Source organism: Orcinus orca, chromosome 1, assembly GCF_937001465.1.
Source record: "Orcinus orca chromosome 1, mOrcOrc1.1, whole genome shotgun sequence".
NCBI lineage: Eukaryota > Metazoa > Chordata > Mammalia > Artiodactyla > Delphinidae > Orcinus > Orcinus orca.
Genome location: NC_064559.1, coordinates 14,246,298 through 14,259,169, shown reverse-complemented (window position 1 = coordinate 14,259,169; position 12,872 = coordinate 14,246,298).

Below are 12,872 nucleotides of genomic sequence, written 5' to 3'. Positions count from 1 at the left end.
TTCATCACCTCATTTTTCCGTACAAAATCAGACTTGAATTTGTCTTTCAATGTTTTCACTTCAGTAAATCAGTGAGCCACTCCTGGGATCGGCCCCCATTCTACCTGCTCCCCCTGGTCATGGCTCTGCTGCACGTAGGATCAGAGAGAAGCCAAGATGCAGCAAACATCTACTAGATTCAAGGCTGTCAAGAAAAAAATGTTGCCCGTCGTTCCAGTTCTACAAGGATCAAGTCATCAGCCCCTACAGTCACCCAACCACAGTGCCCCTGAGGGGAATTCAGGATGCAGAGAGACAAGAAGCATTCTGCGCTTTGGATATACTGGCCCTCGACTAGTTCAGACGCACACCTAAGGAAAAATTTCAGTGACCCAAGATTCTTGCATCTTCTCAGAGACAGGAAAACACTAAAATCATTAACTTGAGATGTCTGTTCTTTGTGATTAGCAGTCATCCTTTTATGCTTGACTACGTGTTTTCCCCAGCCAAAAAGAAGTGCCTATATTTTTTGTTTGTTCTTTAACTTGGAATTTTAATTATGTACATAAATAGCAACATGAGAGTGAGGCGTTCTAAGGCTTCTTCGGTATCTCTAGATGAAAGAATTTCAGATGAGTCCACTTGGAGTAGTGATACTTGTAGCGTCACTCACGATAACAGAGGCCTAACATAGTTTTTTCTGGCTCCTATCTTACCTCTTGTTCGGCTGCAGGCGGACAAGCCTTGTACTTGCCGAGCCTTGAGACCGAAGACAGAGCCTCCATTCAGTGACAGAGACATCAATGGTTTAATGGCTGGGGGAACGTCTGAAGCAAGGTCCTGGGGTGACACCCCCCTGTGTGCAGCAGAGAGTGGGCAGGACAAGGCGGCAGCCTTCACTCCCAGGGGCAGGGGGAGTTTACCAGTTATAGGGGGAATTATTCCCCGGGGAATTGGCCCCGTGGTTACCAGGGAAACCAGCAGAGCCGCGTGCCCTTTACTTCCCCTTTGATAAGCTGTTAGGAACAATCATTAGCTGGGACCTGGGGCAAGTCTGTAGGAAGGTCAGTCCTGTGAGTAGGCTGTAGGGGAAGCAGGCACTGGTCCAGCGGGAGGTTGGGGGGGATGGACAGAGAGCAAGAGAACAGCCATCTTGGGTGGCCTGACCGTACACCTCTTCAGAGCAGTTCCTCAGAGCTAGCTGAGAGGCTGTTTCCCAGGCTCTAGTCCTCAGTAAATCCCCGAATAAATCATAACTCACAACGTTTGCTTTCTGTAGGCATCATGCTGGGTGGCTTGATGACATCAATTTAATTCTCGATTTCATCTACTTCTCATTAACAAAGTCAACAAGATAGATATTATTATCTGGGTTTTATAGATGAGGAAACGGAAGCTGAGGGAAGGTAGGGAATTCTGCTCCGATGCGATGGCCAGGAGGCCTGAAACCAGGGCCCACAGCTTCACTTCTTCTGCCCGTTTCAGCTCTCATTCCCTTTCCCCTCAGGCTCCTGTTACCACCAGCGACCAAGAGGAAGAGCTATGCTTTAAATGGAATTACATCCAGTGAGCGTTCCTGGTTCCCATATTATCATCCAAGTAGTTAGAAATCCTCCAAAAAAAGACTCGAGGTGCTCACCTGCCCATCATACCCTGGAGTTTGGACATGCCGAGATTGCTTAGCTGCCGCTTTGCCACGGTCAAGGCGCAGAGCAAGGGGACGTGGGGCTGGGCTGGGGAAGGGATCTGTGACCCCAAGTCAGTTTGGTTGAATTTACTTTATTTTGCCCAACTTGCTTAGCGTGATTTCTGCAGCCTCAGCTACTATTCCCATTGACTGGTAACTGTGTTTCCATGAAGCCAGCACTCTCTTGTTCATCCTGGGGTCCGGGCCCACGTGCCACGGCACCAAGGCCAGCAGGAAGCCACCCTGCAGGATAGGAACAACACTGTCATCCCCAACCTGGCTTCAAATCCTCCAGCCCTGTGACCCCGGGCGAGGTCCCCAACTCCTTTGAAGTTCAGGATTTGGTTTAGTTTCCTTTGAAGAGTACAGTAAGTAGTATCTACTTCAGAGGCTTCTTTGGAAGATGACGTATGGGGTGTGTTCAGAACCGAGCGTGTAGGATATTAAAGGTTCGCCTTCTGCAGTGGCCCCAGCTCAGCTCTGCATGTGCCCTGACCTGTGGGAGGGAAGGAAAAGAAGGCCTGGGAGATGGGGGTAGGGTGCGAGGGAGGGAACCTAGCAGAACTGAGGTTGGGGGCAGGGAGGCAGCCTGCTTCCCCATCCACTCTTAGTGTTTTTCTCTCTTGCCCCTAAACATATCCTTTATCTGCTGTGAGTGGCTTCCAGGGTCCTCCTGATCACCTAAGAGCCCCACCTTTCCCTTTGCTGGAAAACAAACCCAGTTGGAGCTGCAGGGGAGCTGGGCTAGAGTTGGGTGGTGTGCAAGAACAGCAGTAGGGACAGGATAGAGGGCCGCAGAGGACAGACAAGAGCAGGAAAGAGTTTGTTTATAGCTTCTAGTCTCTTCCAGCCACTGGAAGGACTCTGAACTTTCACCCTGAACTTGGTCTGGTTTGCCAGTGGCCTTGTTTCCGGATACCCAGACTGGCCTCATCTGTAACATGGAGATGCAGAAGTCCTTTCAGTCCCCGGGGCACAGGGTGTTCAGAGGACAAACAGGCAGCCTGAGCGTCAGTGGGAAAGCACGCGAATGCTCAGGACTGGGTGGTGGGCGGGGGTCTCCGCCCCCCTCATCGTAAACACGCAGGGGGCCTGCTGGCTAGGTGTTACAAACAGTGAAGACCGGGAAGGGAAATACGCACTTTTGTTAAATCATCCAAGGAATCTCTTCATTTATGTTCATTTATTTATTCAAAAAATATTTTTAATTGAAATATATTTGATATATAACACTGTGTAAATTTATTGTGTACATGTTGATGTGTTACATTTATATATTGGAATATGATTGCCATTGTAGCCATGGTTAGCATCTCTATCATGTCACGTAATTATCTGTGTGTGTGTGTGTGTGTGTGTGTGTGCACGCATGTGGTGGGAGTACTTAAGGTCTAGTCTTTTAGCAAGTTTGATGACTACGGTACAATATTGTTGTCTATATTCACTAGACTGTGCGTTAGATCTCCAAGACTTATTTATCTACTAGTTGCAAGTCTGTGCCCTTAAACATCTCTCCCATTCTCTTGCCCACCAGGCCCTGGAAACCACCAGTTTGCTCTGTGTTTTTACAAGGTTGGCTTTTTCAGATCCCACATATAAGTGAGCTCACACAGTACGTGTCTTTCTCTGTCTGACTTATTTCACTCAGCATAACGTCCTCCAGGTCCATCCATGTTGTCACAAAGGCAGGATTTCCTCCTTTCTCAGGGCTGAATAATATTCCATTGTATGCGTATACCACGTCTTCTTTATTACAAATACATTTCGAGCACTTTTGCTGTGTTCCGTGTCAACTGAAAAAAAAATGCACAACATGAGAGTTGTGAGTTAAGCTTTATTTGGGGCAAAATGAGAAATATGGCCTGGGAGGCAGCCTCTTAGATAGCTCTGAGGAACTACTTGGAAGAGTTGGGGTGGGGGTGTGTGTCAGCATATATGTGCTCTGGGGGAAGGAAGATGCATGTAGTCAAGCACACATTTTGGCAGAGGCCGGCTGCTACTCTCCTGCAGTTTACCGCTAGTCACAAGGACCAGATGTCTCCTAAAGCACTAATAATGATTTTAGTGCTTTTCTAGATATGAGAAGATGCAAGAATTTGGGCTCATGAAATCTTCTCCTGAAAATATCTAACTATCTGAAGGCCTATTCTGCCAGCTTTTCCCAGAGCACAGGGAAAAACTCCTTCCTGATCTCCACCCTGAACTCCTTTCCGGGGGCGCTGAAGGTCAGTGACTGCGGTAGCTGGTGATTTCATCCTGGTGGAGGTGGATGGCAAGCGCCAGTTTCTAGTTGGCAGCCGGCACCACGCTGGGCGCTGGAGCTGCTTCCCTGGAGGGCAACTGGATGGACGGTTACCGCTCTGTATCCTGGTGTCAAACAGACCATTGCAGGTTGGAGATTCACGTGCAGGGTGATTATAGGGTTGCCTTGGGATCAACCCCCAAGGAGAAGGGGGCAGGACTCAGCAGAGGGAGAAGCTGAGTTGCAGTGCAGGCCCAGTAAAGCCCTCTCCCACTCACAGGAGCTCTGATGCTAGAACGGCCCTTCAGGGTTGACCTGGCTTGTCCGGGAAAGGCCAGGCCTAATACCCCACATTGATCAGTCCGTGGACGTGGGCTGCCCTGGGAAGGCGCGTGACTTTAGTTGAGGTTGCTCTCAGGGACTGAGGCAGTCTTGCAAGGACTCTTCAAGAGCCTGGGAAGCTCTCTGCACACAGCGATCCCAGCAGACAAATGTGGGTGGCACATTGCTGTGTCCACCACGCTGGCTCTGAAATCTGACTCCACGACTCACTGCCTCTGTGACCTTGGGCAAGAGGTCTGGATCAGTTTGCCCACCCGACAAATGAGGGTAATAACTCTACCCATTTTGTAGAGTTATCAGGAGGAGAGAGTGAGTTAATTCTCACCACAGTGAAACCCATAGAAAGAGTTCAAAATGTGTCATTGTGGTGTTGTTATTTCTAGAATAAACGAAGTAGGGTTTGGCCCTGGGGGAACTTGTAGTCGATCATATGGCTTCAGACAACCCCGTGTGATGAGTGTGTGCGTCGGGGGACCCAGGGGCCCATAGGAGGGGCCCCTCACCCCGTCTTGGGAAGGCTTCCCAAAAGGCAGGGGTGGCTGGAGTGGGACTGGGGGAGGGTGGGTAAAGTGCAGCGGCCCCAGCCTGAGTCACCGACCTTGACCTTGGCAAACAAAGGCCTCTGCTGAGGATCTCCTTCTGCTGTGAGCGCGGCCCGTCCTGCTTTGCTCTCCTGATTGGTAGGGCTGGAGCCAGAGCTGGCAGACCTCCCAGGCCTCAGAGCCAAGGAGGCTGGTGGGCAGGGAGGGGGTGGGCCACACGGGACCCGTGTGAGGCTCTCCCTGTGACACGAGGTCTTCATGGGCACTTGGGCAGGCGTTGGCCTGCGTGGCTGGGAATTGGGGACCATCCTCTCCTAACACAGGAGGGAGGGAGAAGGGACTCTGTCTTTCCTTCCACCCGCTCTCGGCCCCAGGAAGTAATCTGAGTGCTGTACAGAGTCAGGAAAGCAATCGGCTGTGTGGCCTTGTACCAGTCACTTCACCTCCTTGGACCTGGGCATCCTCTTCTGTAAAATAATGAGGCTGGAGTGGATGGCGCCCGAGTGCCTCTTTGCTCCGGCATTTTGAATCTGAGTAATTTTCTCGTAGCCTGCTTCTTACAAGATCACGGGTGCTGTCGTTTGATCCTCGCTTAGCTTTTAGTTCTTCAAGGGGGCTCTTCCTATTCTGCCTTCCTCTTGAGAAGCTCTCAAGGCCACTGACAATCAGAGACCTGCTGCGTCCTCTCAAGCAGCCCCCACGGAGGAAACAGAAACAATAGGAATCACTTCCCCAGCAGCCTTGGTCCCCTGCCAACGAGAGGTATCCAAGTTGTTTTTCTAGCAACACTGCTGTTTCCCCCAGCTCCACCACACCCTCTGCCCGGCTCTCCTTCCAGACCAAGGTTCCCTGTGGGGAGGGCTGCCAGGATTGGCCAGGAGAGGCCACCCCTGGCCTTTGCCCCCTTCCGTCAGCCACCTCCCAGCCCTGCACTGGGAGTTCTGCTTCTCTCTCAAGGCTCAGCTCAAGGGCTTCTCCTCCATGCAGTCTTCCCTGAGCTCTGCGGCTGGAAAGAATCGGTTCTTCTGGACACAGCAGTGAGCCTTAGCCCCATTTTATTCTACTCTCTGTTAGAATGAGTTGTTAACACCTGTGATCCCCCCCCACCCCGCTACTGCCTCCAGCCTCGTGTTTGCATATAGTAGGTGCTGGATGAGTGGTTGTGGCGGGGAAAGGAAGGGACAGATACAGAACAAATCTCTATAGGAAGCTTGGTGGTGTATCTGGGGCAAAAATTGGTCCCTGTTTATTGTTTTACGGCCAGCGTAAAACACAAAACAAAAATCCGTGGAGAATGCATGGGTTCCATGGGCACCTCCATTGGATAACCTGGCTCGGGAACAAGGAAGTAGGCTATCATGAAGGTCTCCCTGTGTAGCTGCTGACAATGCTAGAAAAGTTACTCAAAACAAACCTGCTGCTGCCCTTGGCTGCCCCTCACCCTGAGCGTATGGAGTGTGAACGGTGGGGATGGTGAGACCCTGGGCTTCGGTTCAGGGGTCTGGTCTTGGGGCTGCCCTAGGTATGGTCTGGAAGGGAGTGGAGTTTGTTCCATGTGCTGCCTGGCCTGACTGAGGAGTAGCAGGGTGCCCAGAGGGAGTTGGGGGTGCAGTAGGAGGGGATGAGTTCAGGGAGGTGAAGGCTGGGGGGGCGTGGAGCTAGCGGTGGGGACATCCTGCAGGGCTCTTAGTGTCAGGAGGCACTACTGCTGGCTTTGAACAGGCGAGGGGGGGACTTGATTTACCGGCTCACAGTGCCCTATGAGGAGGGACTGTCGTGAGCCCATTTCACGGATGAAGAGACTGAAGCAGAGAAGGTCAGGAACTTGCCTGATCTTCCCCCTCCCCAGCCGCCATCCACGGGTGTCGCTCTCCATCCCAGTGCCCTGCTCCCTGCCGTCCCGCTCTACATTCGCTTCTCTCTCAGTTGCTCGCTCTTCGGGGGTCTCCCTCCCCCCTCTTGAATGCAAGCTCCGTGACAGCAGGGGCTGTCTGCTTGCCTGCTGCATCCTCGGTGCCTTGAACAATGCCTGGCGCATAATAGGAGTTCAACGAGCCTTTGCTGACCAGGGTACAAGGACAGAGGACACGCCGGCAGCCGGAGCTGGGGCGCCGGCACACCAGAGGTTGAGTTCTCTCCAAGTCTCCGTGCTCAAATCTCCCATGGGAAGTCCTGGGGCTCCAAGCCAGCCTGAGGTCAGATGTGTGGGTGTCTGCCTGGGACCTCTCCCCACCCCGCCATGGCACTGCATCTTGGAGGGTCAGACAAGGGTGCTTGGCTGTCCGCTGTCATTCATTTATCAATTTCTTCCTTCTTCCACACATTCAGTCCCTCAGCTGTCCAACAAGCGTTACCTGAACACCTCCTCTGTGCCCAGCACTGGGCTGGGACGGCACGCAAGTAACCAAGGCTGCGTGCCTGCCCCTTGCATCCGTGGGGGGACAGACCAAAGGGCAAGAAAGACAGACGAGTAAACAACTGCTATGGAGGAAGTAAGGGGCCTTGAGCCTCCAGTGGGTGAGCGGGGAGGGCTGTTGGAGGAGAGGACAGCCGTGGGGCAGGGGCTCCTGGCAAGGAGGAAGCTTCACCAAGCTGTCAGAAGCAGGAAGAGCCAGTGTGATGGGAGCACCTAGCAGGGGACAGGGCGGGAGGGAGGTTCAGGGGAGGGTTAGAGGCAGGCAGCCAAAGAGCGCATGCGCCTCAGCCATGAAGGGAAGGGAAGGGGGTGGTCCTCAGCAGGGGTGGGGAGAAGGCAGTAGGATCCACTCCACGGTGTGTAAAGACCCCCCAGAGCAGAAGTGGGGACAGGTTGGGCCCGGGGGGACATTGTAGGGAGCTCTGAGGGGGCTGCTGGGTTATTCCGCAGAGAGAGCCTGGGGTCGGGGCCGCGGGAAGGAGGGTGCTCACCAGAGCCTGGTTTAGGAAACGGACGTGGCAGGACTTGTTGGGGTGGGTGCCGGGCTGAGGGAGAGACGGGGGAATCAAAGAATTCTCTTGGCTTCTTGCCCCAGCCACCGGGGAGGCACCGGCTAGGAGGAGAAACAGAAGAATGCCAAAAGGCTTTTGAGCTTAAGGCCAAAACTGCTGTTTATGTGTTGAATTTGTACAATGCCTCTTTGCTGGGCCAGAAATACAACATACAAAAGGAAGCCCTAGGGTTTTCTGCTGCAGCCACAGCATCTCCTGCGCTGGTTTTTACCTTGGAGCCTGGACAGTCATATGACTGGCCCAGTTCCTGACCTTGGCCTCCGCAGGAGAGGCAGGGACTTACTGAACACGCTCTGCCTGCTGGTCTGCTGGTCTGTGCTGGCACGGGGTCTGCCTAAAGGCACATTCCAGGCCCTGGGTGGGGGGCAGGGAAGGATGCCTTGTGCACGTGTGGAGGAAAGGAACACTCAGTAGAGTCCAGGCCCTGCTGGGCGCTTAATATCACATGTCACTTAATGACATAGGTATCATTATCCCCATTATTTAAATAAGGAAACTGACAGAAAGGCCTCACCGGTGCGCAAAGCCCTGCAGGAGACGGCTCATTTCCCATAAATCCAAACACTACCTTCTTGGTCACGCTTTCCTTCCAGGTGAAGACTGAACCATTCTTTCTGCCCTGGTCCCCTTCGTTCCCCACCCTCCCACATACCTTATGCTGGACATCCAAGTGGTCTTTACAGTAAACCCCTCTCTCACCACCCCCGCACCTGTCTTCCCATTGGAGGGTGTGTGGGTCGCCACGTTGTTTTTCCCCAAGCTCAGGGCAGAAGCTACTTTGTGTGGTTTCCAAAACAATTGGCTCTCACTGATAGGAGGCTCTGTGGACTCCCTGCTCCCTGGGGGAAAGATCTCCCTGGGGGATCCCGCCATGTGGACTTTGCTACGACCAACTCCAGCAGCTGCTGAACCTGGTGTAACTCTGTGTGCAGGACCCAGACATGCCTGTGTCTGAGTTCCTTTAAACCTTCAAGGATTTAAATTCTTGAAAGCGTTTTTGTTTTATCAACATTTATTGTCTTCTGAATATTTTAGTCGCAGAAGATTTGAATGGAAGAAAAGAGGAAAGTGAAAAACATTGGTAATTCCACCAGCCAAAGATACTATGGTGGGCATTTGCCAGATCATTCTAGATCTTCCACAGCATCATCTGAAGTGATTGTGTGGCATGCACCACGACCTTCTATTATCTATCATTTCTTTAGGAGATTTCCAGCTTTCTCTTTGAGAGAAATCTTTGCAAGGTGCTTTCCAAATTGCATGACACTGTGGTGTGCCAGGGAGCATGAGAAACCAGAGGGAAAATGGGACCCATGTACCTGGATCTACTGCTTATGTAATGAAAGAGGCATTTTCAATCCATGTAGAAAGGATGGATTGCTTGATAAATGATTCTGGGACAATTTGCTATTTATATATTAAAAAAAAAATCCCTATACCATGGCATAGGTTCATCCAAAATTTAGATAGAATTGTGACTTAAATATTTTTTAAAAGCCCTATATGTATGTATTATAAATTATAATATATACTAATTAATTTATAAAGAACTCCACAAAATTAATAAGGAAAAAGGAAAACATTTCAATGGAAAGAAACCTCACAAATATACAAACTTCTCTCAAATAAAATGACTAATAAACATATGGATCACCCTCACTATAATAGAAGAAATGCAAATTAGCACAAAAATATACCATTTTAACCTATCAAATGGACTTTAAAAAATTTCCATTGCTTCCTTATAGAAACCCTGAGCTGGGGCCAAACTTTCTGAGACGTCCTTCATATTTGCATCCTTTTTGCCTGGTCCATGACATGATGCACCTGCAAGGCCACACACCTGGCTTCTCCCTACTTTCCTAGGAATGAATCTTCACCCTTCCAGGCTCAGCTGAAGTTCTAGCTTTTTCTAAAACAGTCTCTCTACCTGGGAGACCTCTCCTACCTGAAGATCCCATAGCTCTGAGAGTGTCACTCTTTATATCAGTGTATTGAACTGCAGTTTTATTTATTTTTGTATGAAAGGAATCTGCGTTCCCAACTAGAACATGAGCCCTGTTCCTAAGCTATTGCTGTACATAAAGTCAGTGTTTTTTTAAATGAGGTTGATTATCATTCACATACCATACAGTTTATCCATTCAAAGTGCATAATTCAATCACCTTACTATGTTCCTAGGGTTGTGCAAAATCCCCAGAATCCAAGTTAGAACCTTTTTATCACCCTCCAAAGGAATCACGTGCCCATTAGTGATCACTCCCCATTTCCTCCCAGCTCTAGACAAACACTAATCTACTTTATCTTTCTGTGGATTTTCCTATTCTCGATGCCCTATATACATGAAACCAGAGAAGATGTGACCTTTTGTGACGGACTTCTTCCCCTTAACAATATCTTTTCAAGGTTCATCCACATTCGCACATGTGTCAGTACCCCATTCCTTTAAGTGGCTAAATAATAGTCCATTGTATCAATGCACCACATTTTGTTCAGCCACTCACCTGTTGATGGGCATTTTGGTTGTTTCATTGTCACGAGTTTAGCTAAGCTACTCCATGGGATTGCTGCCCTGGCATCCATTGTGTTTGGCCAAGTGGCCTCCAGGGACCTTAAACTGACACCCGCACCTCTCCTATGCAAGCACATGCCCTGGATAGCAGCCCATTTCTGATGTGACTACCCAACAGCCTTTGTGACCAAAAGCCTCCACTGTCTCCCAGAGACTGTACGCCTTATGTGCCCCTTAGAAAAGACCACTGTGGGATTTAACAAAACCCAGCTTTTTAAATTTGAATTAACCAATCTAACCTTAGCCTGGGAACCCCAAAGCACTCTACCCTCAGACCCTAAGAGAGGCATGTGCCCTTGGTCTTGTCTCTCTCTCTGTCGGTACCCTGACCTCACCTCCCCACATGGACTCTTGGGGCATGGCATGTACTTCCTCTAGGACTGGTGAGTGATAATCTTCTCTATTTCCCTTTCTTTTGTGGTCTATTTGAACTGCAGCTCACCGTCTAGCACTCTGTGCTCCACTTAACACATGCTAATTTAACAAAGTCATAACATCTATGCTTTGGTTACAAATGATGCTGCTGTGAATGTTCGTGTACATGTGCTGTGTGGATATATGTTTTCAATTTTCTTCGGTATATACCTGTGGGTGGAATTGCTGGGTCACACGGCAACTCCATGTATAACATTTTGAGGAGTCGCCAAACTGTTTTCCATAGTGACTGTACCATTTTACATTCCCACCAAAAATGTATGAGTGTTTCAATTTCTCCACATTTTCAATAACACTTGTTATTATCTTTTTGGTTATAGCCACCTTGGTGGGTGTGACATGATATCTCACTGTGGTTCTGATTTGCACTTCTGTGGTGACTAATGACATCTTCTCTTGTGCTTACTGGACATTTGTATATTTTCTTTGGTGTAGTATCTATTCAAATCCTTTGCCTATTTTTAATTGAATTTTTGGTTTCATTGTTTTTCTTTATTTTTCCTATCCTCTATTTTATTTATTTCTGCTATAATAGTTATTATTCCCTTCTTTTTGCTAAATTTAGGTTTACTTTTTCTTCTTTTTCCGAAATCTTACGGTAGAGGTTTAGATTATCAGTTTGAGATCTTTCGTTTTTAAAAATATCGGCATTTACATGTATAAATTCCCTCTAAGTACTACTATAGTTTTATCCCATAAGTTTTGGTATGTTGTGATTTCATTTTCACTTATCTCAAAGTGTTTTCTAATTTCCCTTGTAATTTTTTCTTTGAACCATTTGTTATTTAGGAGTATTTTGTTTAGTTTACACATATTCATGAATTTCCCAAATTTCTTTCTGGTATTGACTTTCTAATTTCACTGCACTGTGGTTGGAGAACATATTTTCTATTATTTCAATACTCACGTTTTCTTCAGGCTTGATTCTTTTATCATAAAATACCCCTCTTTATCACTAGTAACTTATTTTTAAGTCTATATTGCCTGATTACTAATAGAGCTACACGGGCTATACTAATACTAATTCAGGTTCTCTTCCCTTGTTCTTTAGGAGTAGAGTTACCATCAGCAGTGTTCCCTTATTCCAATACACTTTTGTTCCCAACAAACTCCTTTGTGCTGTTATAGTGCTTTCATGGGTTGTTATTTGCAAGATGTATTTTTCAGGTTTATTTAAAAATACCTTTTGGATCTTTGAATCTAAAGTGTCTGTTTTATTGTTTTGTATTACACAAATATTTTCCAGTGTAACATTTTAGTTCCTTTAAATATGTGTATTTCTAGTTATTTTCTTAGTGTTTGCCCAAGGCTTACAATGTGTAGTTTAACTTAACAGAATCTATATCAGATTCATTCTGACTAAACTCCAGTGTGTTTAGAAATGCTAGTTCTATATACCTCTACTCTACGCTCCCCTTTTTTGTGCTATTCTTCTTACTGTGCTTATGTCTACATATGTTACAAATCCAAAAATACATTGTTATAATTATTACTTGAAATAATTTTATGCCTTTTTAAAAAGCTGAGAGAAGAAAGGAAAACAATATATATTTAGAGGATTTGTTACATTCAGTTTCTTATTTACCATCTCTGGTTCTCTTCATATGTTCCTTTGGGTTGGAGTTACCATCTGGTGTTATTTCCTTATTCCAAGGTGGTTTTGTTCCCACAAAACTTCTTTGTGCTGTTATTGTGAAACATATTATGTTTTATATGTTACAGTACCAGAAATACATTTATGTACATACTGTTTTATATAATTGCTTTTTAAATCAGTTAAGAGAAGAACAGAGAAAAAACATTCAATTATGCTGTCTTTAATAATTACTTACATAATTACCTCTACCAGCACTCTTTGTTTTTCTGAGTGGATTTAAATTACTGTCTGGAGTCACTGCTTTCAGTCTGAACTTCTTTTAGCATTTATTTTAAGGTTAGTCTGCTAGCAATGAATATTCTGTTTCTAATTATCTTAGGATGTCTTTATTTCAGTTTTATTTTTGAAGGATAGTTTTGCTGGATATATAATTCTTGGTTGACTGTGTTAATTTTTTCATTCAGTACTTTGAATATGCCATCCCATTG